The 23,220-nt window shown below is 50.5% G+C and overlaps 1 protein-coding gene across 3 annotated transcripts in view; it reads right to left on the minus strand.

Moving 5' to 3' along the window:
* Positions 1–22,484, minus strand: part of PAQR5 (progestin and adipoQ receptor family member 5) — a 109,375-nt gene extending 86,891 nt beyond the window's left edge. For all 3 annotated transcript variants that reach the window (XM_010363648.2, XM_030930253.1, XM_030930252.1), the window contains exon 1: positions 22,309–22,484. The gene's annotated coding sequence lies outside the window, so the exon portion shown is untranslated. The remainder of the gene's footprint in view (positions 1–22,308) is intronic.
* Positions 22,485–23,220: the final 736 nt, after the last annotated feature.

The raw sequence follows: 23,220 nt of genomic DNA on the forward strand, positions 1-23,220 counted from the left end.
TGTCTCGGCCTCCCAAAGTGCTGGGATTACAGACATGAGCCACCGCACCTGGCCCTGGCTAGTTTTATTTTTTATTTTACTTTATTTTATTTTATTTTTGTAGAAATGGGGTCTCGCTATGTTGCCCAGGCTGGTCTTGAACTCCTGGGCTCAAGTGACCCTCCCACCTTAGCCTCCAAAAGTGCTGGGATTACAGGCATGTAATCCTGTCTTCTTGACAAAATTCTTCCTTTTCTTATGGCTAAAGGCAAATGTCACTTGCTCTGTAATGTTTTCTAGGGCAAAATTAGCTTCCACTCTCTTCTAGGTTCCAGTACAAGGGTATCTATCGTTTCATTTGCAAACTTCAGTTAGATGCCAGTGTCCTGGTTTCCATCGGGTCAAGACAGACTGAGCTTGTCTTGGTCATTGCTGTGCCCGTGGTGCCCAGCCCAGGAACACTGTTCAGTGTTCCTGTTCAGTGAATGAATGTTTGCTGAGCCACTGAATGACTTCTGCTGTCCACTGCACTCTGAGCCCTAGAGGCAGGGTCTGGCCCGGTTGTCTGGCATCTTCTACCCAGTGGTTGCCATGCTGTGTTCACGAAAACTGCACTTCGGTGCCAAAATTGTATATCTGTTCGGTCCAAAGATATTTATTTCAAAAGTTTAAACATCGGAAATCTCAAACAAACTAATTATAAAACAAAATGTAGGAGACAACTGGGAAAACGTGAACATTTGCTTTTTTATGATAATGAGGAATTCTCAATTCTTAAGGTACAGTAATAACACCGTGGTTATGTGTTTTATTGGGCCATTTTCCTTTGGAGATGTATACTGAAGTAATTGCAGATAAAATGATATGATGTCTCAGACTGGCTGTAACAGAATCTGGTGGGGATCCAGAGGACTGGGTAAGAGTATAGATGAAAAACGTTGACCATGAGTTGGTAATTGCTGGAGCCAGGCATGGAAACTAATCATACTAATCTCTCAATCTTTGTATATGCTTTGAAAAGGAGAGAATAACAATGTCAGAAAAAACCCTGAAATGTGAAATATGGCTTTTGAGTCCTTCTCAGACATTGCATGCCTATAGACAAAGCAAAACTCTGTTGCAAGAATAATTATCACTCTATTCACAGACTTTCCTAACATGTGGGATATCAACATGACAGCTTTGAAACTGATACAGGAAGTGTGCATCAGAATCTCCATCTGAACAAGATAAAACCAAAGAACTTAAAGGCAAATCGGAAATGCTTTAGAAACAAAAATCGTGGCTCCTTATAAATAAAAGACAGCAGTTTCTGAAAAAAAAGCCAAAAGACCTTGTCAGCGGAAAATATTCGAAGATATCACACAAATATATCTTCTCACTATTCCCCAACTAGGGTAGAGTCAGGAAAAGCTTTTTCTAGAAAATTTTACAGGGAAAAAAACATACTTGTGACATAATGATATTGCCAACATCCTTTGATTTAAATTTCTACTTTAAAAGGGATCAAATAGTATCCCTTCTTGAACTTTCCATGACTGAATTTTGAGTTTTTGAGGTGGATAGGTTTTAATGTTTTGAATATTTCATTTTTATTTCATCTGCCAACATAGACCAGAATGGAATGTGTATTTTTCTAAATCAACCTTTATTGGTATTCTAACGCATTTTTATATTTAAAATGATTAAATATTTGCGTTTCCTGTTTTACATTTTTTTAAATACCTTTTTGTAAAATACAAATACTGATTTCAGCATTATATGATACGCATATTAACAGCCCTGGTGCTCGTACCCCAGCATGTAATAACTATTTCCATGTATTGTCAGAGCTGGAAGGGGATGCTAGGCACCTCTCTGGATGGACATCAGAATCACCCAGAAAGTTAAAAAATACTAATGCCCAGGCCCAACCCCAGCTCATTTAAATCCAGCTCACCAAGGGTCAGGAGAGGGGAAGTGGAACCCACATCAGTGACTGCAAAGCTAGTCCCAGGTAAGAGGAGCAGAGCCCACCTGGAGCCAGTCTGCTGCTGAGCCCTGTAGAGCTAGCACCAGGGTGCCGAACGCCAGCCTGGGCTCTTTCTGGCTCTATGCTACCCAGCTAGTTGGCCTCCAGGGTGGGTGCAGCAGGCGGGGTCCTCCCCCAAGGCTGGGAAAGGGCGAAGCCCCTGCCAGGCTGATGGAAGGTGTGACTCCAGGCCCTGACTATTGAGTTCCCCTCACCCCAACAGAGAAGTCTCTGGCTGCTGGGGAAGGGGAGATCCTATCTCCACCCTGCTCTCAAGCTTCTAATCTGATTGGAAACTTGAAGTCTGAGATAAAGCTGCCAGCCTGTGGAAGCCAGACCAGACCGCAGAGGAAGGAAAGGAGGGAGACCCAGAGAAGGCTTGGGGCGAGGGTGCGTGCCTTCACATGTCCAGGGGCAGCAGACTGGGAACGTGGAGGAGGCCATGCAGCCCCTGAGAGCAGAACCAAGACCCCCAGACAAGAGCTTCTAGGAGACAGGCTTCAGCTCAATCTGCAGAGGCAAGGCACTGCTCCCACCTGCATGAGGATGGCTGCTCCATGGGCACTGAGCTCCCCGCTCCAAAAATGTCCAGATCGAGTCTAAGGTTCTAATCCTGGGAAGAGGTGAGGACTGGTTAAAGCTAGGGTAGAGACAGGAGCCTGGAAACCTCTCTGGCAGCAAGTCCCAAGCCCAGCTGTGTATCCAAATAACCTAGGGGCTTGTCGGAACCCAGAGCCACCAAGATAGGCCTATCTCAAACCTTCTGAATCAGGATCCCTTGAGGTGCTGCCTGGGGATCACCCTGTTATCAAGCTCCAGTGGTGAGTCCCACGCTCAGTCCGGGGAGGGAATGACCGCCCTGAGCCATGCTCATTTGTGTCACGTGGCCTAGAATCCATTTGGGAGATGAGACACAACCAAAAGCAAGCAGAAGTACCCGGAGCTGGGGACCCATAGAGGTCCTGAGTGCTATCCCATACATCAGGCAATGTACGGGCAATGCCCCCTTATCCATGGCTTCAATTTTTGGGGTTTCAGTCACGTGCAGTCAACGGTGGTCTAAAAATAGGTGTGTACAGTGCAATAGGATATTTTGAGAGAGTGAGAGAGACTGCATTCATATAATTTTTTTTTTTTTAAAGAGTCTTGCTCTGTTGCCCAGGCTGGAGTGCAGTGGCGCGATCTCAGCTCACTGCAACCTCGGCCTCCCGGGTTCAAGCGTTTATCGTGCCTCAGCCTTCCAGGTAGTTGGGATTACAGGCGCCCCCCACCACGCCTAGCTAATTTTTGTATTTTTAGTAGAGACAGGGTTTCGCCATGTTGGCCAGGCTGGTCTCAAACTCCCAACCTCAGGTGGTGATCCACTCACCTCAGCCTCCCAAAGTGCTGGGATTACAGCCACCGTACCTGGCATCATATAACTTTTATTATAATATATTATAATAATTGCTCCGTTTTATTATTATGGTTGTTAATCCTTACTAATTTATAACTTACTCTTTACCATAGGTGTATGTGTGTGTGATATATATATATATATATATATATATATATATATATATATATATATGAAAAAACATAGTATATACCAGGTTTAGTACTATCTCTGGTTTCAGGCATCCACTGGGGTCTTGAACCATCTTCCTTGCAGATAAGGGGGACTACTGTACTAGCAGGACAAGGTGAAAAGCAGGTGCCCAAGAAGAAGGAGGCAGAATGGATGATGGAGGTGAGTTTAAATTCAGTCCCACATCTCGGCAGTAAGTGCATGCTCAGTGCTGGGGTCCGAGCTGGGCAGAGTGCCAGAAATGTTGGCTGCCCTCAAAGAGAACCCCATCTTTCTGAGGAGACAGACATACCTAGTGGACCATGAGCAGGTAACAGGAGAGAGGGAGACAGACATCTCTGAGGGATCACCTGCCTCCACCTGGGTGTTAAAAAGGTGTCTCAAACATGACATGGTTGCAGTTGAGTCATTATCTGACACCAAATCCTGCCTTGTGCTTCGAACAAGCTGATCCCTCTGCTTCAAGATGCATTCCTCGCCTGCCTAGACAATTCCACCACACCCTCTGTCTCAGCCTGAGCCCCATTTCATCAGCCTCCAGCGCACCCCTCTTCTCTGAGCCCCTGCTGCAGCTCAGGCTGACTGGGTACTCCCAGAGCACACCAGTGCCCCTCCTTGGGCTCCTGCCTTGCTCACTGCTGAGTCCTCGCAACTAAACATTGCCCTATGTACGGGATAGCACTCAGAAAAGATCTGCCTGGTAGCTCGGGGAAGTTCAGAGAAGAAACCTTGAGCAAGGATGCTGGTGCAGTCAGGGCAGGCTCCTGGTGGAGGCGGTGCTTTAGGTGGATACCAAAGAGGCTGAGGACTTGCTTTGGCAGAAGAGAGAATGATGTCCCCAGGGACAGCAGAGGCGCAAGGAGGGAGGCAGCCTGGCAAATGGCAAGGAGGGAGGCCGGCTGGTGCTGATCTCAGAGAGGCAAGAGGTGGGAGCACAGCATGGGGAGAAGGGGAAAGGAGGGTGGGCACGTGGAGAAGGCCAAGACATAGCACCATGGGTACATTTCAATACCAGGCCAGGGAGGGACCATCCAGGGAGCCGCTGCACCTCCCTAGATGATTTGCATTTGTGGGAAGCTTTTCCAGCAATCATTAACTCTGAGCTTCACCTGCTGGGAGTAGGGGGCATTGTTAACCTATAAAGCTGTAGGTGAGCCATTTCACGTAATCATTACCCAAAGAGCATACCTCATAGGTGAGGGGAAAATGGTCAGGGCAGCCAAGAAGCCAGGGAGATGTCAACTGGCAGAGGGAAGAAGCCTGCATGGACCTGGGTAGGGGGGTGGACGGGCATGGGCCCAGACCCTCAGCAGAGACTGGAGGGCACTAGGGGTAAGAGAAGGACTCAGGACCCAGATGGGAAAGGGTGTGACTTGCAAGTGACCCCACAGCCAATGGGGAGCTTAGATGGGGTGGGGGAGCCTGGGCAGATGCCCCCGCCTGCATAATGTACAGCCACTCCCCCTGGTGTGTGTGGCATTTGGGCTCCAGAGTCAGCTCACCTTGGCTTTGAGTCCCAAAGCCCCTCTGGGTCTGACTTTCCTCCCTTGTGAAATGGAGATGATGGTGTTTCATTTGAAACACCACTACTGAGCACTCAATCTATTCTAAACCCCTTATGGGCTGGGCGCAGTGGCTCATGCCTATAATCCCAGCACTGTGGGGGCTAAGGTGGGTGGATCACCTGAGGTCAAGAGTTCCAGACCAGCCTGGCCAACATGGTGAAACCCTGTCTTTACCAAAAATACAAAAATTACCCGGGCCGGGTGGCATGCGCCTGTAATCCCAGCTACTCGGGAGACTGAGGCAGGAGAATTGCTTGAACCCAGGAGGCGGGCATTGCAGTGAGCCAAAATCCCACCACTGCACTCCAGCCTGGGCAACAGAGCAAGACTCCATCTCAAAATAAATAAATAAATAAATAAATAAATAGATCCCTTATGGGCATTTTACACCCCACTTAATTTTCACAGCATCTCTTTAGGTGGACACTTTCATAATCCCCAGAGCAACTACCTCTGTGGGGTGTTTCAAGCATTAGTAAGTGTAAGCCCCATGTGTAAGCCCTTGAGGCACAACTGGGACTCAAAAAGAGCAACTGTCATTCTTACTTATGACCAGGGACATGCCTTCTCTGGCCTGTCCCAGGCTACAAGATAGAATGGAAAATGTATTCTCCTTCCTTCTTGCTAGGACATTATTTGTCCTGCTAACCCAATGTCATAAGTAACACATTTCACAATATTTGACCCAGTGGTGGATTAAGAGCCCCAGTGGCTGAAATGTGACACACAGTAATTATTCTAGCATTATTCAGCGCAGGCTTTTTTTTTTAAAGGGTTGAGGCAAAATGCATTATTTAAAACCTTATGGCCGTGCACGGTGGCTCACGCCTGTAATCCCAGAACCTGGGGAGGCTGAGGCAGGCGGATTACCTGTGGTCAGCAGTTCCAGATCAGCCTGGCCAACATGGGGAAACCCCGTCTCTACTGAAAATACAAAAACTAGCCGGGCATGGTGGAGCACACCTGTAATTCCAGCTATTCTAGAGACTGAGGCTTGAGAATCACTTGAACCCAGGAGGCGGAGGTTGCAGTGAGCCAAGTTCATACCATTACACTCCAGCCTGGCAGCAGAGGGAGACTCTGTCTCAAAAAAATTAAACAACAACAACAAAAAAACCTATAAATAATGAGAACAACAGTTCATCTAAATCAGCCCCCAATAGCGTGCAGCCAAAGCTCAGAAGGTGTGAATAGTAAGCCTCCGCCTTCCCCGAGCCTTCACAGCCCAGGACCACCTCTGAGGTTCCAGGCTGGCCTTAAGCTCCTGACCCAAGTTCCTCCCAGAGCCCAAGGGGAAGGAAGCGGCATGGAACTGGCAAGTGCATGACAGTGGAGGGGCGGGAGGGGAGGACTCTTACTACCGCTGTCCCTAAACCTAGGTAGTCCCTCCCCCCAGAGCTCCAACTGCCATTGCTTGTCATGGGAAATGATTCACTTTGCACAGGGAGAAAAAGCAGGGCCTCTACACGAAAACTGAGAAGCAAAGAGATCACTTCCGCAGTTTAGACACCTCTCCCAAACACGCGTCCCTGGGTATGTGAGGTGGAAAGTGCCGGTCAAAGTGAAACACACTTGGAGATAGGTCCTTGTATTTCCTGGCACAGGACTGTCACACAGGGCTGGCTGTGGTAAGAAGGTAAGGCTAGGTAAGAAGGTAGAAAACTGGTCACCTCTGCAGTGTGAGTCAGGGGCCAGCCCCTATGCCCTGAGACTGGAGATTTCACCATTCGAGACCCATTTCCTTGGGCCTTCAAGGATGCTGGAAAACCTGAAGCCATTCTGATGCTTTGGGGAGTGGGGAGTTGTTGTGGGGATTTGCTGGAATGATTAGAGCAAACTTTTCTTTTCTTATTCACACAAAGACCCAGATCTTCCTCCCTGAACAAAGTGCATTCATTTCCTCAATAATTGGCAACCATTGATGCTGTAGGGGACACATGAGAGCAGAAGGGGTGGAGTGGAAGGGCAGAGAACGCAGTCCCAGTCACGTGAAGGCCCATCGTAAACAGTCTGCGGGGAAAGGAGCTCTGGGCAAGGAGTCCTAAGATGTGGTTCAAGTCTGACTTGAGCTGCCCCCTGGTAAGCCCAAGGGATTCTGCACAAGCTGCACTCTTCAGTTTCCTCATCCTAGGCTGAGAAAATGGAGATGACCACTCCTGCTCTGCTCCTCCAGAGTGGTCCCTAAGATCACATTTAATAGAGTGCCTGGCACCAGCAGGCGCCCAGATGGCGATATTGAAGGCACAACCTGGCACAGCCCGGGCACGTGAAACCCTTCAGCTCCCCCCCAGCAGGAGTCATCTAACCCCCTAGGGACCTGGTGAGGCCTCTGTGTTTCACATACCTGCAGGACACTGGAACAAAGCCATCTTTCATAGAACAAGACCCACCTTATCAGGGGAGCTGTTTTCCCTTTGAAAGTCAAATCTGAGGCCTTGGGACAATGTGGGGTGTTCCCAGCACACTGGCCTGGTGGAGGCCCAGCCAGACACGGCGCTCCCTCTCCTCCCCAGCATACTGCCTGGCCAGCCTGCAAGAGCATGGCTAGAATTCACCTCCTCAGACTCCTCCTCTGTTCTTTTCAGGACCTTAAGGTAATCCTGAGGGTGTGAAGCAAAGACATTATCATCCATGGGAGGGAATAGTCCAGATACCTACAGGCAAAAATGCATCCAGAAGAGAGGCCAGGTAGGGATCCAAGGCCCAGAGATGTTGGGTGGCTCCTCAGGACCACACAGCGAGCTGATCACAGGGTAAGTCCAGAGGCCATGGTCTTGTTAAGCTACACCCAGAAGTAATGTTCCAGCAACTGGGTATCTGGAACTGCCTCTAGGACAAAGGTGAAGATTAAACAAAACCAGACTAGGAGGGAGAGGAGGGAGAAGGCCGACTGGGCCAGTCACTTTCCCTTCCTGCTTGGTTAAGCCTGTGCTTAAGCCAAAGTTTTCATCCTCCTGCACACAATTTCCTTTTTTTTTTTTTTTTTTCCACTTACAATTTGTAAAAAATGATTAGTCAGGTTCTAGAGAGGATGTGTACCAAAAACATCCAAGAAATGAACTATTGACATCCCCTATTTCAGAAACGGAAGCCCTCCTCTCAGCACTCCCTGCTCCCTGTCACTCCCTTTCAGCAAGCCAGGATTCCAGGCAGGAGGCTTTAGTGAGCCCTGATCTGGGAGAACGGTTGTTGCCTGCCATGGGGCACTTGGAGAGGTGGCTGTGAAGGAACTTCAGTCCCTCACAGAAAGGCAAGGTCCCTGAGTCCACCCACTCCCCACCCTGCCCATCCAGCTTGCAGCCCTCCAGGACTCCCCAGCTGGCAGAGAGGGGGCCACATTCACAGACCCCCACCCTCACTGTTGGCAGGAACTCCATTGCCTCCTGTCCCTTTCCTTCTTAGGCGGCTCACCTGTCCCCCCCTTCCCCCCACCCCAGGGTGACCAGTTGCCATCCACTGGCCACCCTGAAGCGCTGCCACTCAGCCTCCCCTCGGGGATACCTGGCTCTGTAGAGTGCCGGAAATGGGGCCTCCTTGGTGGACTTCCTTTTCTCTTCCTTCCCCTTTCCTACCTTTTCTAGACGTACTGTCTGCTCAAGCTCTTCCTTTTTTCAAGAAATCTTCTCTGCCAACCACAGCCCATCTAGGTTCCCTTTATTATTTATTTATTTATTTGGTGGTGGTTGTTGCTGTTTTTGAGACAGTCTCACTCTGTTGCCCAAGCTAGAGTGCAGTGGCGCAATCACAGCTCACTGCAGCTTCGGCTCCCTGGGCCCAAGTGATCCTTCCACCTCAGCCTCCTTGAGTAGCTGGAACTACAGGCACACACCACCATACCTAGCTAATTTTTAAAATTTTGTCAAAATGGGGGTCTCACTATGTTGCCCAGGCTGGTCTCAAATGCTTCGGCTCAAAGGATCCTCCCTCCTTGGCCCCTGAAAGTGTTTGGATTACAGGAGTGGGACACCATGCCTGGCTGGATTCCCTTTTCTCTGCATTGGCAATGGGGACTATAGGGCATATCAGGGAGTCGTGACAGGGTCTTTACTGGGGATGTAAAACACATACAACGAAGGTTTAAGATCCATGCCACCTGGCCCAGTTCAGGATTCATGAGAACTAGGCAAGCACTTGCTGAATATGAGATGATTTCCCTACAAATTCCACTCTTAAAAAGGTAAATAACTGTGAAAGCAACAATACAAGAGAAATCCCAAGGTAGCATGAGCAATCGCCAAATAAGTGAATGCGTTCATGAACTTCCCATGGATTTACTGATTTATAGCACATAGGACTGTGACCTAGGCCACCATTATTAGAACAGGTAAATCCTCACCCCCAAAAAAGAGTCTCTGTGATTTGAGGCAGTGTAGAACAGGGCCTCAGGCTTCAGTACAGCCATGCCAGCCCCCATCATCCAACCAGGATTGCTCGAGTCTTCGTGCTTTAAAGACTTTTTGGTCTTCCAGTTTTTTGTTTTTTGTTTTTTCTCAAGTCAAATGCCCCTGGAAAGTTGGAAGCAGTCGCAGCTGATCCTGGGGGAGTGGGGGACTGGACGGGGGAAGGGGGTTTTCATGGGGAGGAAGAAGGCAACAAGAGGGCTGAGGCTCACTTCAGAGAGGGGGGAAGTTCCCCCGCTGCTATAACAAGCAGAAGAGAGAGAAGAGGATGACTTTTGCCAGGGTTGAAGGGCAAAGCCAGATGGTTGAGCTCAGCCAGAAATGGGGTTCTGTTAATATGATAACCAAAAAGTAGCGGGGTAGGGGGTTTACTGTATAGTGAGAGTCTAGTTGGACCTAATGCAAGGTTGGAACGCACATCTAGGTCCTTCATCATAGGCATCTTCAAGCCCCACCGTGAGCCCCCAGGAGTTACCACAAAATCAAATCATTCTTGGAAAGAAAAATTCTGTTTTCAAAAAGCATCTGCAGACTCTACCCTATCTCTTGGACCCTATTGCCCCTGCCTCCTCTATACACCATCAGATTAACCTCCTCATTGTAGATTTTCCTCCAGCCTCCTTCAGTTCTGATTGCTGTCCTCCCAGACCCCCAAACACACCCACACACTCCCCTGCACTGCCCCCCGCCAGTCCCATTACAAGGCATCTCCTCATCTCCATTCTTCAGAACCCATCTCCCCAGCCCACCTCCTTCAGGAAGTCTTCCCAGAGAGCTTGCTTATTTAACCACTCATGCTCTGATGGCTCTGGAGCCTCACTGGGCCTGCAGTTTACTGACCCTTACATTCTATTCCTGTTTGAGGGTCCTCTGTGGTCTCAATTGTACCTGCAGGATTTTAATTGATGGAGGCAACTGAGCGATAACGGAGAGAGGCAATGCTGCTGAAAGAATGTATCACCTGCATTTCCCAAGAGGAGGGGGCACACCAAACCCAGTGTATGGCCGCAGGGGAATCACCAGGCTTTGGCCAGTGAGTGGGAGGCCTCGGTCAGATCCTTTTTGGGTTTCAATGGGAAAAGCACAGCAGGGCAGGTTGAGCAGGTTAGAAATGGCTAGTTTAAATAACCCCCGTGGGCACTGGGGCATAGAGGCTGTCCCAAGTCGTTTGGTACCTAGGCCTGGGCGACCAAGGGCAGGGAAAGATTGGCGGGGTGCATCAGAGTTCGATAAGGAAGTGACTGAGAGCATGGGTTTTAAGTTGCAGGGGAGACGGGAACCACTTGGGCTGACTGTTTGGCCCTGCGACTAACAAACGCCACACAAACAAATACAAAATCTAAGCAAACAACGTCAGAACACCACCCATTCACTCCCCTCATCTAACTCAGGTTCCAGGCTTCAGCAGTGCAGTCACTCTCTTGCTGCATCAGTGAACTCTCTCACCCCTCTTAACTTTTCCTATCTCGTGAACGCAGCCCCTTCCATAGATGAACTCACGATCTCCTTCACTCTTTCAACATGTAGCCATCCAATTCCTGGCACACAGCTCCCTCTTCCCTCCCTCCTCCCTGTCATGACGGCGAGGTATCTCCCTTCCTGCCTGAGGACGAGCCCTGGTCCATTCTGTCCATTCTGGAACTCACCTCAATGCTTCCTCAGGGACCTCCATATCAGAGATCCCCTCTCTGGTGAATCTCTTCCATCAACATTCATAATTCTTAAAAAACAGCAGTAACCACAATAATAAATAATAATAATAAATTATTGACCAAACCGGGAAGGGAAAAACGTGTAATGTCTATTCCAGACAAAAGACTAGTTTCCCCAATACATCAAGATTCCCTCTGATTCCTCTAATAAGAAAAAGATTAACAACTTCACATAAAATTGATAAAACTTATAGACAGTTCACAGAAAAGGAAACTCAAATGACTTTTACATCTGTAATAATATATTTAACTTTATTCAAAATGCAGGTTAAACTACATCAAGAAATCATTTTTGTCTTCCAGATTGGCAAGTATTGGTGTGTTTGGTAACACTCTCTGTTGCAGGGTGTGGTAAATGAGTATCCTTATCCACTGCTGGTAGGCGGGTACATTCTTACAAACTCTATGGACAGCACATTGCCAATATCATTCCAAATATAAACGCACATACGCTTGAATCACCAATTCCACTTCTAGAACTTTATCCTACCTATAGCCACCTACATTGGCAAAATGACTGAAGTACAAGGAGATCCTGTGGGAAATCATTTATGGTGGCAAAAGGCTCAAAACCGCCTCCATGTCCAAAAAACAGATTAGTTAAACAAGTGATGTAAGTGATGTGACATCCATAAGCAAGAAAGAAGCAGCTTTCTTTTTTGTTTGTTTTTTGTTTTTGTTTTTTTTTAGATGGAGTCTCACTCTGTCAACCAGGCTGGAGTGCAGTGGAGTGATCTCAGCTCACTGTAACCTGCACCCCCCGGGGGGTTCAAGTGATTCTCCCCCCTCAGCCTCCCAGTAGCTGGGATTACAGGTACCTACCATCATGTCCGACTAATTTTTGTATTTTTGTAGAGACGGCATTTCACCTTGTTGACCAGGCTGGTCTCAAACTCCTGACCTCAGGTGATCCGCCACCTCGGCCTCCCAAAGTGCCGAGGATTACAGGTGTGAGCTATTGCACCTGGCGGAGAAGCGGCTTTCTATGTACTGATACAGAAAACCTCACGGTAGGTAGCTAGGTGGAAAAATTGAGACTCAGGGACAGAGTACATGCATGTGCCACCAGCTGGGGGAAAGAATCTATATATGTCTTTCCTAACACGTGCATGGAACTGGTAACGTTGCCTCCAAGGTGGGAGGGAATGGGGAGATCCGGGGAGACTGGGGGATGAAAACTCTTCCCAGTGAGATCCTAAACCCACTTCCCTTTCTGGCTTTTTCACTCTCTCCTCATGTCTACTGACACATTTTTGGAAAAACTGTCTGCCAGCTGCCTCTCTTCCCACCTGCTGCCCATTCCTCAATCATCTCAGTCTGGTTCCTCCTCGTAGCACTCCAAAATCCCCAGCCACTTCTCAGTCCTCATCCACTTGCTCGTGCACCACAGGCTTCACAGTGGGCGAGGCCTTGTGCCTGGAGCACTCTTCCATGAGCCTCCACAGCACCATTCTCCATACGGTCCTCCACTATCTCTCTCGGAACTCGTACTCCATCTCTAAATGTTGGAGCTCCTGCTGCTTCCTGCCAGGCCGTCCTCTCCATGCTCCACTTCTCAGTCTGCAGGCACTCCCAGGGCTGTCCCATGCACCCCATGGCTTCTCTCATAACCTGTATGCGTGTAGCTTCCAACTGTGTATCTCCAACCAGACTTCTCTTCTGAGCTCAGGACCCCACCTGCTGTCTCCCAGGTATCTCCAACCCAACATGCTCCAAATGCAATTCACCAGCTTCTAGTTGGTTTCCTTCTCTGCACCTGGGGGATTTCCCTAGTAATCTCATGTCCAAACCCTTTTGGTCATCAGAACCTAGAGTGTTCCCTCTTGAAGATCCCTAGAATTTGACCCTTCTCTCCCACCTTCACCACTGCTTGCCTAATCAAAGCGTTTCGCATTCATTCAGTGAGGAAGCTACACCAGGTTCCTCACTGCTGCCTACATGCTCTCTCTCACCTCAGGGCCTTTGCACTTGCTGGAACCTGTGCCTTGAATACTCTCCTCCACTTTCTACCCCTGCTGTACCCTAATTAATTCTTATCTATATTCTGGAACCCAGATTAACATAACTACCTCAAAGAAACCTTTTTTGACCCCTAGACCAATGGATCTCACTGGGGGGTGGTCTTGCTCCCCAGTGGACATTTGGCAATGTTTGGAGATATTTGTGGTTGTCACAAGCAGGGAGGGGATGTGTGTGGCTACTGGCATCTGTTGCATAGAAGCCAGGGATGCTGCTAAACATCCTGCAGTGCACAGGACAGTCCCACATGACAAAGAATTGTCTGGTCTAATATGTCACAGGGCCAAGGTGAGCGATCCTGCTCTAGCCTGTCATGTCCCCATGATACATTTCCATAACACACTCCATTTCTCCTGCAGACATTCAATCTTTAGCTGTGCAAAGGTATTGGCCGGATTCCATTCTCTGAGCTTTATGGGATGAATAAAGGAATTAAAGTCACTGGGTCATGTTGATCTCTGGGTCTCTACCCGCAGTGCCCAAACCAAGCATGCAGCCTTGAGCTTGGCACTGAGAATGTGTGGATTGATATGACATGGCCAGGGCAGGGATTGAGCCACACTGAGCAGAGGCCACCCTGTGTCCTGGCTTTCAACTCCGCAGGGCCCTCCAGGTCGTCTGACGGCAGTGCTTGCCCTGGCCCTTGACTGGCTTCTCACCTTGTACTCAGCAACTAGCTCTGCAGTGCTTTTTCACACTTGTCAGTGCCTCGTCTCTAAGTTCATCTCCAGGTGGTTCTGTGGGCCCCTTAAAGCCACCAGGTCCAAGTTTATCCGCTCCTCATCTTGTCAAGCTGGCTGCTCCTCCAGTGAGCTTACTCAAGTGCCTGTACCACCATCAACCCAGCCAACAAACCAGAATCCTGGGCACCCTTGTGCAGCACAGTACCTTTCAGACTTGCTCCCTTTACCTCCCCACCGACAGCCACAGGGTCCCCCAGCTTTCTCCCATTTGGTCTTCTTCCCTGAAGCCTTTTTCCCTCTCAGTCCACCTGGGACATCCCTCCCAACTATGTCCTTCTAAGATGACCATTGGCCTGTCTCACTTCCTGATGAAAACTCCTTTGACACTTCTCACTGTCCGCAGGGCAGGGCCCAAGTTCCCCAGCCTGGCAGGGGATGAAGGGTGCAAGACCTTCTATACTCTCCCCAGCCCCTCCCACCCTCATGGCCTCATCTCCAGCCCCAGGTACGAACACCTCAGCGCCACCTTCTTCATGCAGTCTGGCCTTTTTCCTTTCTTCCTCTCCCCTCCCCTTCCCTCTGAGGTGCCCAGAGATTCCATGCTCATCCTTAAAACCTAAATCAAACACTTCTTCCTTAGTACTATGATGGTTCCTTCAAAACTTACACATAGAACCACCATATGACCCAGAAACTCCACTTCTGGGCATGCATTCAAAGGAAGTGAGGGCAGGGACGCAAATATATATTTGTATTTCCATGTTCATAGCAACATTATTCACAGCAGACAAAAGGTGAAGCAACTGAAGTGTCAGTAACAAATGATAAACAAAATGTTCTATATACTGGGAGGTGGAGGGTGCAACGAGCAGAGATCATGCCACTGCACTCCAGCCTGGGTGACAGAGCGAGACTATCTCTCAAAAAAAAAAAAAAAAAAACAAAAAGAAATGTGGTGTATTCATAATGGAATATTATGCAGCCTTAAAAAGGAAGGAAATTCTGTCACATGCCACAACATGGATGAAACTTGAAGACACTATGCTAAGTGAAATTAGCCAGTCACAAAAAGACCAGTGCAGCATGATTCCACTTACAGGAGTTATCTAGAGTACTCAAGTTCATAAAAAGACAGAAAGGAGAATGGTGGTTGCCAGGGGCTGGGGGAGGGGAAATGGGAAATTGTTGTTTATTGGGTACCGAGTTTCAATTGGGAGATGATAAAAAGGGGTGGAGATGGATGGTGGTGATGGTTGCACAACAATGTGAACATACTTAATGACAATGAATTGCAGACTTAAAAAATGGTTAAATGGGCAGGGTGCGGTGGCTCACACCTGTAATCCCGGTACTTTGGGAGGACGAGGTAGGTGGATCAAGAGGTCCATAGATCGAGACCATCCTGGCCAACATGGTGAAACCCTGTCTACTAAAAATACAAAAATTAACTGGGCGTGGTGGCGGGTGCCTGTAATGCCAGCTACTCAGGATGTTGAGGCAGGAGAATTGCTTGAACCCAGGAGGCAGAGGTTGTGGTGAGCTGAGATGGTGCCATTGCACTCCAGCCTGGGCGACAGATCGAGACTCCATATCAAAAAAAAAAAAAAGGTTAAATGGTCAATTTTATGTTTTGTATGTTTTACCATAATAACAAAAGGTAATAACAAAATAATGCAACAAAAAATCCACCTCTTCCTCTTGGGAAGCTGCCTGGACATTCCCGCCACCTCCCCAAACACTTGTGTTGCCCCGGCCCCCCACCCCCCAATTCCCCGAAACACAGCCGGGTGGAGCTGCCCACACCCCACTCCATGCATTCCATGAACATTCCCAGTACCCTGTAGGGACAACCCGACAGCCATGTCTGTCCTCCGAGACTGAGGGGTTCTGCAGGCAGGCACTATGTCTCATTCCCTTCTCCTGCCCACGTCTAGCCCACAGTCCAGAGCAGAGTTTCTTCAATGAAGGAACGAATCCCCCAAACCAATAGTTCTGGGTTAGTACTATCCCAAACCTCACAGCCTGTTATTCTCAGAACGGTGATTTACTTCTAATATTCATCAATAAACCCCTCCCCCTGCCAAAGATTGTCTGCCCTTCCATTGAGCAACAAGGTCAGAAGGGGGTTTCCATGGACAAAGTTAATAAACAGCTAACTTGGGAGGAATAAACAAAATAAAACCCAGCGTAGGCCTGGCGCAGGCATGCCCTTGCATCTAACAACACCACACTCCACCCTCTCTCCCTCCTCTGCTTGGTGGGTGGGCTGATTCACTTCCTGTGTCCCCTCCCAGGCAGCGTGAGAGGGGAAGGTGAGGGGAATGCTGAGTCCTAGGGCATGGATAGATGATTAGTCACCACGCTGCCCTGCACTGGAAGGTCACTAACCTTAGTGTGTGGGCCCTGACCACAGGCCTCTCTCCCCCTCACGCTGAGCCTTGCCTCCCCACCCCGACTTATGTAACCCAAGGTCTAGAAGGTGAAGAGAACTGGCCTTGGCTCTCAGCATGAGGTCCAGGGGGCCCCTCCACCCATAAGTCCTTGCATGCCCCACCTGTTGACTCTTCATTCACACACAGTCCACATTCATGAAACTTCATAGATCACTGAACCCAGGGGTCTCAACCAGAGATGGGGCAATGTCTGGAGACAGTTTTTGTTGCCAGGAAAGGAAGGGGAGGTGATGGTGCAGTGTCTGATGGGTAGAAGCCAGGACTACTGCTAACCTCCCACAATGCACAGCACATTCCGCCTCTGCACCCCCCACCCCGCAAAGAATTATCCCCTCCCAAAAGTCAATAGTGCTGAGGGTGAGACACCATGATGAATCCAAGCTGTACAGAAGAGGAAATTGAGGCAGAGCAAGTGACAGGATCAAAGTCACACTATGCATTAGATAATGTCAGAATTAGAATCCAGGGCTCTCTACCAGCCAACACTAGCCTTCAGCTCCCAGGAGTACGGTGACCAACTCCAAGACAAGTGGCAAGCTAGTGGAGTGGGCTGAATTTGGGACTCTAGGGTCTAGAAGCTATCATAGTTGGGCTCTGTGTCTCTGACAGGCTCCAAATGAATCCCACCAAGATGAGCCTGACCATCTTGGTCACAGGGTTCCCAAATAATCAGAGGAAGACTGTCTTAAGGGACGGTGGTGTGTCCAGGCAGAATGACCCTATCTGAGGCTTGGTCAAAACTCACTCCTTAAGTCCATAGCATGCTGGGGGTGGTCCTGGCTGAGGTCAAGGTCAGAAGAGAGGATGACTGTGCAAGGCAAAACCAGGATTGGAGGACAGGGCATGGGTAAAAATTAAACCTTGGATCACCGCTTTGGGGGCACTATCTTTTTTCCTAGATGCCAAAAATGATTGTACCTCCCGCACCTGCTGGATCCTCACTGCCATCCTGCGTAATTGCAAACTGATGTCTAGAGTCACCCTTACCCTTTTCTCCAAGGAGCCAACACCATGTCTCCAACTGTGGGCCAGACACCAGGGCATGAGAGCTGACGGTGCAATCCCATTATTTATGAACAACTGACTCACGTCATGTTGCAACAGGCGTACTTTTCCATTCACTGTGGCCGAAAGTCAGTAAACTTGTAGTAACAGCGGTAATAAAGAGAAGGCCAGGGCAGCAGTGCATGAAGCTCTGTCTTAGGTCAGGGCCTCACCCTCTTCAGGAGCAGGAAGCCCATAGAGGGTGGTGGGGACAAGGATGGTGGGGTAGGGGAGGGCCTACAATGGCCTCAGTCACAGAAGAAGGCCCCATTACAGATTCGTTTCTTCAGGCAAAGCATTATCACAGCTCCCTCACCTGCCTGTCCCCTTCCTCCCTAATTTTTCCAACAAGTTGGAAAACTCCTACATATCCTTCAAGGCCTAATTTCTGGAGTCCTTCCCCCAGCTCCAAGGTTCAGGTGCATTCCAACCCTGAATTTGGCAGACCGCAATGACGACAGAAAAAGATGTTTGAGGTTAATAGCTGGGCTTGGGGGAAAAAGCCAAAGCTCCCCATGGAGGGAATGTAGAGGCTCGCACAAGATCTGCTCCTCTGTGGGGCGCGCTGAGCACTGTGGCCTCTAGGCTGTCTTGCCAGATTCCCAAGCGAGGCCTCAGAATCCCAAGGCTTCCCTGGGCCTCTGGCTGCACTTCTCAGACTGGTCGGTTATCCCTAGCCCAAGTCCATGGGAATACCACCCCTTCTCCCACAGCTGCCAGGAGTCTGGCTTTGGACTTCCTTAGTTCTCCAGTGCACTGGATAATTTATTTATTTATTGGATGTGCTTATTTTATTTATTTATTTATTTATTTATTTATTTATTTATTTATTTAATTGCACTGGGGAATTTTAAAAGGCTGCCTGCAGAGGGCACTATTTTCACCAAGAGAGAACTCACTAGCAGAGGAACTGGCTGCCTTGGGAGAGTAGCCCTGGGAGGTTTCCTTTGAGGATGGAGGTCTGATGGGGATGACTCCTTCCTGGAACTCTCCAATCGCCTCATGTGGCAGCTGTCCATTCAGTCTGGGAGCTGCCCCTTTGGGTAACTCTGGAGGCAGCTGGCCTGAAGGTTCTTGCCAGGGGCCTCTTAAGCACCCGTAGCAACCAAGGTAATTCAAAGTAGGGGACAGAGACCCAACTTTGAATTAACTTGAGTCTAATTAGGAAAAGCTCCAGCTCTGCCTCCAAGAGTCACTCCTCACCTCTGGGTCTCAGTCTCCCCATCTGTGTACTGAGAAATGGTGCATTGGATGTGTTCATCTACTCAGCACATGTTAACTGAGCACCTACTACACTCTGATCTCTGGGGAGAGACCATGGAGCGAGAGAGACAAAAGGCCTTGCCCTCACAGAGCTGATATTCTAACAGGGAAGACAGATGGCAAGCAAGATTAAGGAGTGAAATCTATAGGCTGTCAGAAGGGGATATGAGCCATGGAAAATGAAGCAGAGAAGGAGTGGGGGGGCATGGCTGCTAAGGCTTAGTCTAGCTTAGAGACTCTGAGTCTAAAGCTCTTACTCTGCTGGGTCCTTGTTAGGAGTCAAGAATGGTGGCAGGAAACTGGGCAGGGCCATGCATGAGTACAGGGACAGCGCTCAGGAGTGGTGGGGATGGTAGGCTAGAGCCCCAGTCAGTCTCTCAGCGGCTTCCTCCAGGAAACAGAACTGACCAACTCCAGGTATGCTGGCCTGTCCTCAAAGGCAGGCACCTGGGTCTGCTGAGGAGTCCAGGAGTCACACAGGGTTCCTGGCAGGGCCCCAAAAGTCCTGACTGAGGGGAGGATTTCTTCAAAGCAAGGTGGGCGGCATCCTCAGGGCACTGCCAGGAACTCTTCTACATCCCTCACTCTACCCTGGCTTTCGATGAACAAGACACTGGCCACCTCCAACTACAGGGGCTCTCAGACCCTTCCTTCCCTCTACTGATCCTCCTCTGCATGGTAGGGTCTCCCCTCCCCTTACATGGGGAGGGAAGGAGAGGAATTTGAAAGTTCTGGCTGGGCATGGTGGATCACACCTGTAATCCCAGCACTTTGGGAGGTAGAGGCAGACAGATCACTTGCACTCAGGAGTTCGAGAACAACCTGGTCAACATAGTGAGACCCCACCTCTACAAAAAATACAAAAATTAGCTGGGCAGGAGGGTGCAGGCTTATAGTCCCAGCTACTAAGGAGGCTGAGGTGAGGAGGATAGCTCGAGCCCGGGAGGTGGAGGTTGCGGTGAGCAGAGATCATGCTACCGCATTCCAGCCTGGGCGACAGAGCAAGACCCTGTCTTGAATATATATATCTGACCAAACCGGAGTTGGTCAGTTCTGTTTCCTGGAGGAAGTCGCTGAGAGACTGACTGGGGCTCAAGCCCGTGCACAAATCTAGCATCCCCATCACCCCTGAGAGCTGTCCCTGTACTCATGCATGGCCCTGCCCAGTTTCCTGCCACCATTCTTGGCTCCTAACACTGGGCTAAAAAAAACCCACACACACACACACAAAACTCCCCCCATTTCTTATGAATTCACAATTTTTCTCTTCCTGTAGGGATTATTTTTGAAAATATGTCTTGCAAACCTTCTGTGTATTCAGGATGAGTAAGGGATACCAAGATGCTGAGAAAGGACTTACCGCCAACCGGGGAGGCCGGGCTAACACACATGAGAAAATAACAATCCGCTCTTACAGTTTGCTTTGCAGCCCACAGAATCCTTTGGAACCACTTACTATGTCCTAAAACCACGCAGGGCCTGTTATTCTCATTTTACAGATGAGGAAATTGAGACCCAGAAAAGCACCTTCTCTTCCCCCAATAGTAGCTGCCCCATGGAGTGGTAAGGAGAGAGAGGAGACAATGAAGATTAGTGTTTCCAAATAATTCCATTCCAATTCTTACCCCTGGAGGGATGCGTAAGAATTCTACATAAAGGGACAAAGTTGCTCTGCCTCCAATCTAGGGTAGGGCCAAGCTGGGCATGGAACCCACCAGCCCTGGCCTCTCCTTGGCAGGACCAGGGTAAAGCAAAAGTCCCCTGTCTCTCTGGAAAAGCACATGGGGGCGGGACGAGGTGGCTTACACCTGTAATCCCAACACTTTGGGAGGCCAACTTGGGTGGATCATCTGAGGTCAGGAGTTCGAGACCAACCTGGCCAACATGGTGAAACCCTGCCTCTACTGAAAATACAAAAATTAGCCGGGCGTGGTAGAGAATTGCTTGAACCTGGGAGGCGGAGGTGGCAGTGAGCCAAGATCTTGTCCTTGCACTCCAACCTGGGTGATAGAGCGAGACTCAGTCTCAAAAAAAAGAAAGAAAGGAAGGAAGGAAGAAAGGAAGGAAGGAAGGAAGGAAGGAAGGAAGGAAGGAAGGAAGGAAGGAAGGAAGGAAGGAAGGAAGGAAGGAAGAAAGAAAGAAAAGCACATGGGATTAAGGATGTTCTCTTGGTGTAAAGGAAAAATATTGCTCCACGTGGGTAAGGGTGCCAAGGGATCTCAGTGGTGGGGCTGGACCCCTTTCTGATCCAACTTTTCGGAGTGCCCTTTCTGCTTGCCAAGGGCAGAGATAAGGCAGTTGGAAAAGAAGCTTTGCTTTTGCAGACTAATCATTCCGTTCTCACAGAGCACCTTCCTGTGTGCCAGGTACTATGGCTACGGCAGGGAACAAAGCAGGTCCCTGCCCTCCTGGAGTTCTGGGAGCTTAGCAAGGCTCTGGCTGGCTCTTGGAGGACTTTCCTGACTGGAGTTCGTGACTGCTCAGAGGTGCCCTCTACCCTGAACCTCTTTCACAGGAAGAACCTAGCGGGGTGGGGAGTAGGGGGGAAAGAAACAAACCTCTGCTGAGTCAAGGGCACTGCAAGAATGCAGAAGCAACCATCCGGCTCTGGAAGGATGTGGTGGGAAATCTGCCACTCAGTGGTGGAGAAAAGTCCACCAGTTTCTCCAGCAAATGGCTGAGTCTCGTTGGGCCTCCTTGTCTTCTCATCTGCCCCTGTGCTAATATCTACTTGCCATTGGTTTGTTAGGTTCAAATGAAATCAGGGATGTGTCCCTGTTGGCTGCTAGTTCTTCTCAGATCCCCTGACCTCTCCCCATCTCTTTTCTATGGCTCTGCGTGGGAAGGGGCAGTTGTCACCCCCCAACTCCCACTAAGCTGAGCCCTCCTCCCAACCTAAGCGGGAGGAAGCCGGTTCTGTTCACGGATGAGAGTTACTGGGCTCCTGAATTCTTGCTCCACTGGTGCTGGGGTCCACTCCCTCTCCTGGGCTTATCTGACTGGGACTTGGGAAGTGCCAGGGGAGCCAAGAGATGTCCAGCTGGGGGCTGTGGCCAGGGGGTAGGCCAATGACAGAGCACAGGAAACTCCCTGTAGCTGGGCACCCACTTCAACAGGGGCCCCCGCAGGCAGAGGGCCGCCCCTCACCCACACGGTCCTGCTCAGCCCAGGCTCGCATCTGGGCTCAGGAGGCGGGAAGCACAGTTGTAAAGAAATCGCCAACTGTGAAGCCCCAATCCGAGGGTTTTATTAAAGTGGGGGTGGCAGGAGGGGGGCGGTGGAGGTAGGGTAAGCGGCGCAAACGCCCTGGAGACTGAGAGAAAAGGTGCTAGAAGGCAACAGTCCCCCTCACCGCCCTCGATTGCAGCAGCGAGTCTTCTGCACGGCGGCGGCTGCCCCACCTTCACACCGGCCCCGCGTGCGGTGAAAGTGGCCCACGCCGCGCCGCCGCCGGATCAGGGCCGCCCCGGCACAAACTTTCCCAGACCCGCCCTTGGAGAGGCCACCCGGGCTCCACGGGCGCAGGGCGGCTGGGGCTGCCGCGGAGGGCGGGTGCGCGTGGACCAGGAGGTGAGGAGGCGGCGCGCGGCGGGGAGTCCCGCCCCCGGTTACCTGGGTTCCGAGGGTCTCGGGAGTCCAGTGGACAGGGCGCGGGGACAGCACAAGCAGGCCGGAGACCGGTCACTTCTCCCGGGCTCCGGCGACCCCGGACTCTCGGGCCCTGCACCTGGCCCTGCGGGTCGCCGCGCCTACCCATGCCGGTCCCCGCCCGTCCCCTCCCGCATGGGGCGGGGCGGCCCCGGGGGAGGAGCCGAGGGCCGTGGGCACCACTCCCTGAGCCAGGCCTGCGCCTCATCACGTGTCACCGACCCTGGGCTCTGTGACCTCCAAAGACTCGCCACCCCACTCCACAGCCTGAGGTGCCACCCAAGCCAGGAGCCCAGGGGAGTCTCTCACACCCCATTCTCCTACGGCTCATGTACCCCAGGCCCACCTCCACCCCAGGAGCCGAAGGCCGACAGGGACCCTGGAGAGCCTCCCTGATGGGAGAACTGCGGAGCTTGCCCCTCGGAAAAGTGCATGGGGTGGAGCACAGGGAAGGAGGAAAAAACAACTGGCTATCCGCAGCCCCACGGCAGTGTCCCCTTCGCCGGTGGGAGAGGCTCCTGGCCGCTCTGAATCCTTGAAGTGCGTTCCACCACTGTCTCTTGGAGTGCTCAGGGGGTGGACCCTTTGCCAGCCCTCACTCTTTCCCCAGGGATCCTGTCCCAGGTCACAGGCTCCTAGACTGGAAGGTGCTGGGCCTGGACCTCTGCCACTCAGTGGACACAGTGATAAGAGATGAATGGGCACAGAGGACAAAGAAGAAACATTTGGCTTCGTGGAACCAGACTCTGTGTCCTCCCAGGTGCTGAAGGAACAGGTTGCAGCTCCCTGGTACCCCCACCCGGGCCCTGCCGGAGAAAGGTTGGAACATCCACCCCTGTAGACTGAAGTCCCCCACCAGGTGCCTTCCTCCCACCC

The sequence above is a fragment of the Rhinopithecus roxellana genome, chromosome 5, assembly GCF_007565055.1.
Source record: "Rhinopithecus roxellana isolate Shanxi Qingling chromosome 5, ASM756505v1, whole genome shotgun sequence".
In the NCBI taxonomy this organism is placed as follows: domain Eukaryota; kingdom Metazoa; phylum Chordata; class Mammalia; order Primates; family Cercopithecidae; genus Rhinopithecus; species Rhinopithecus roxellana.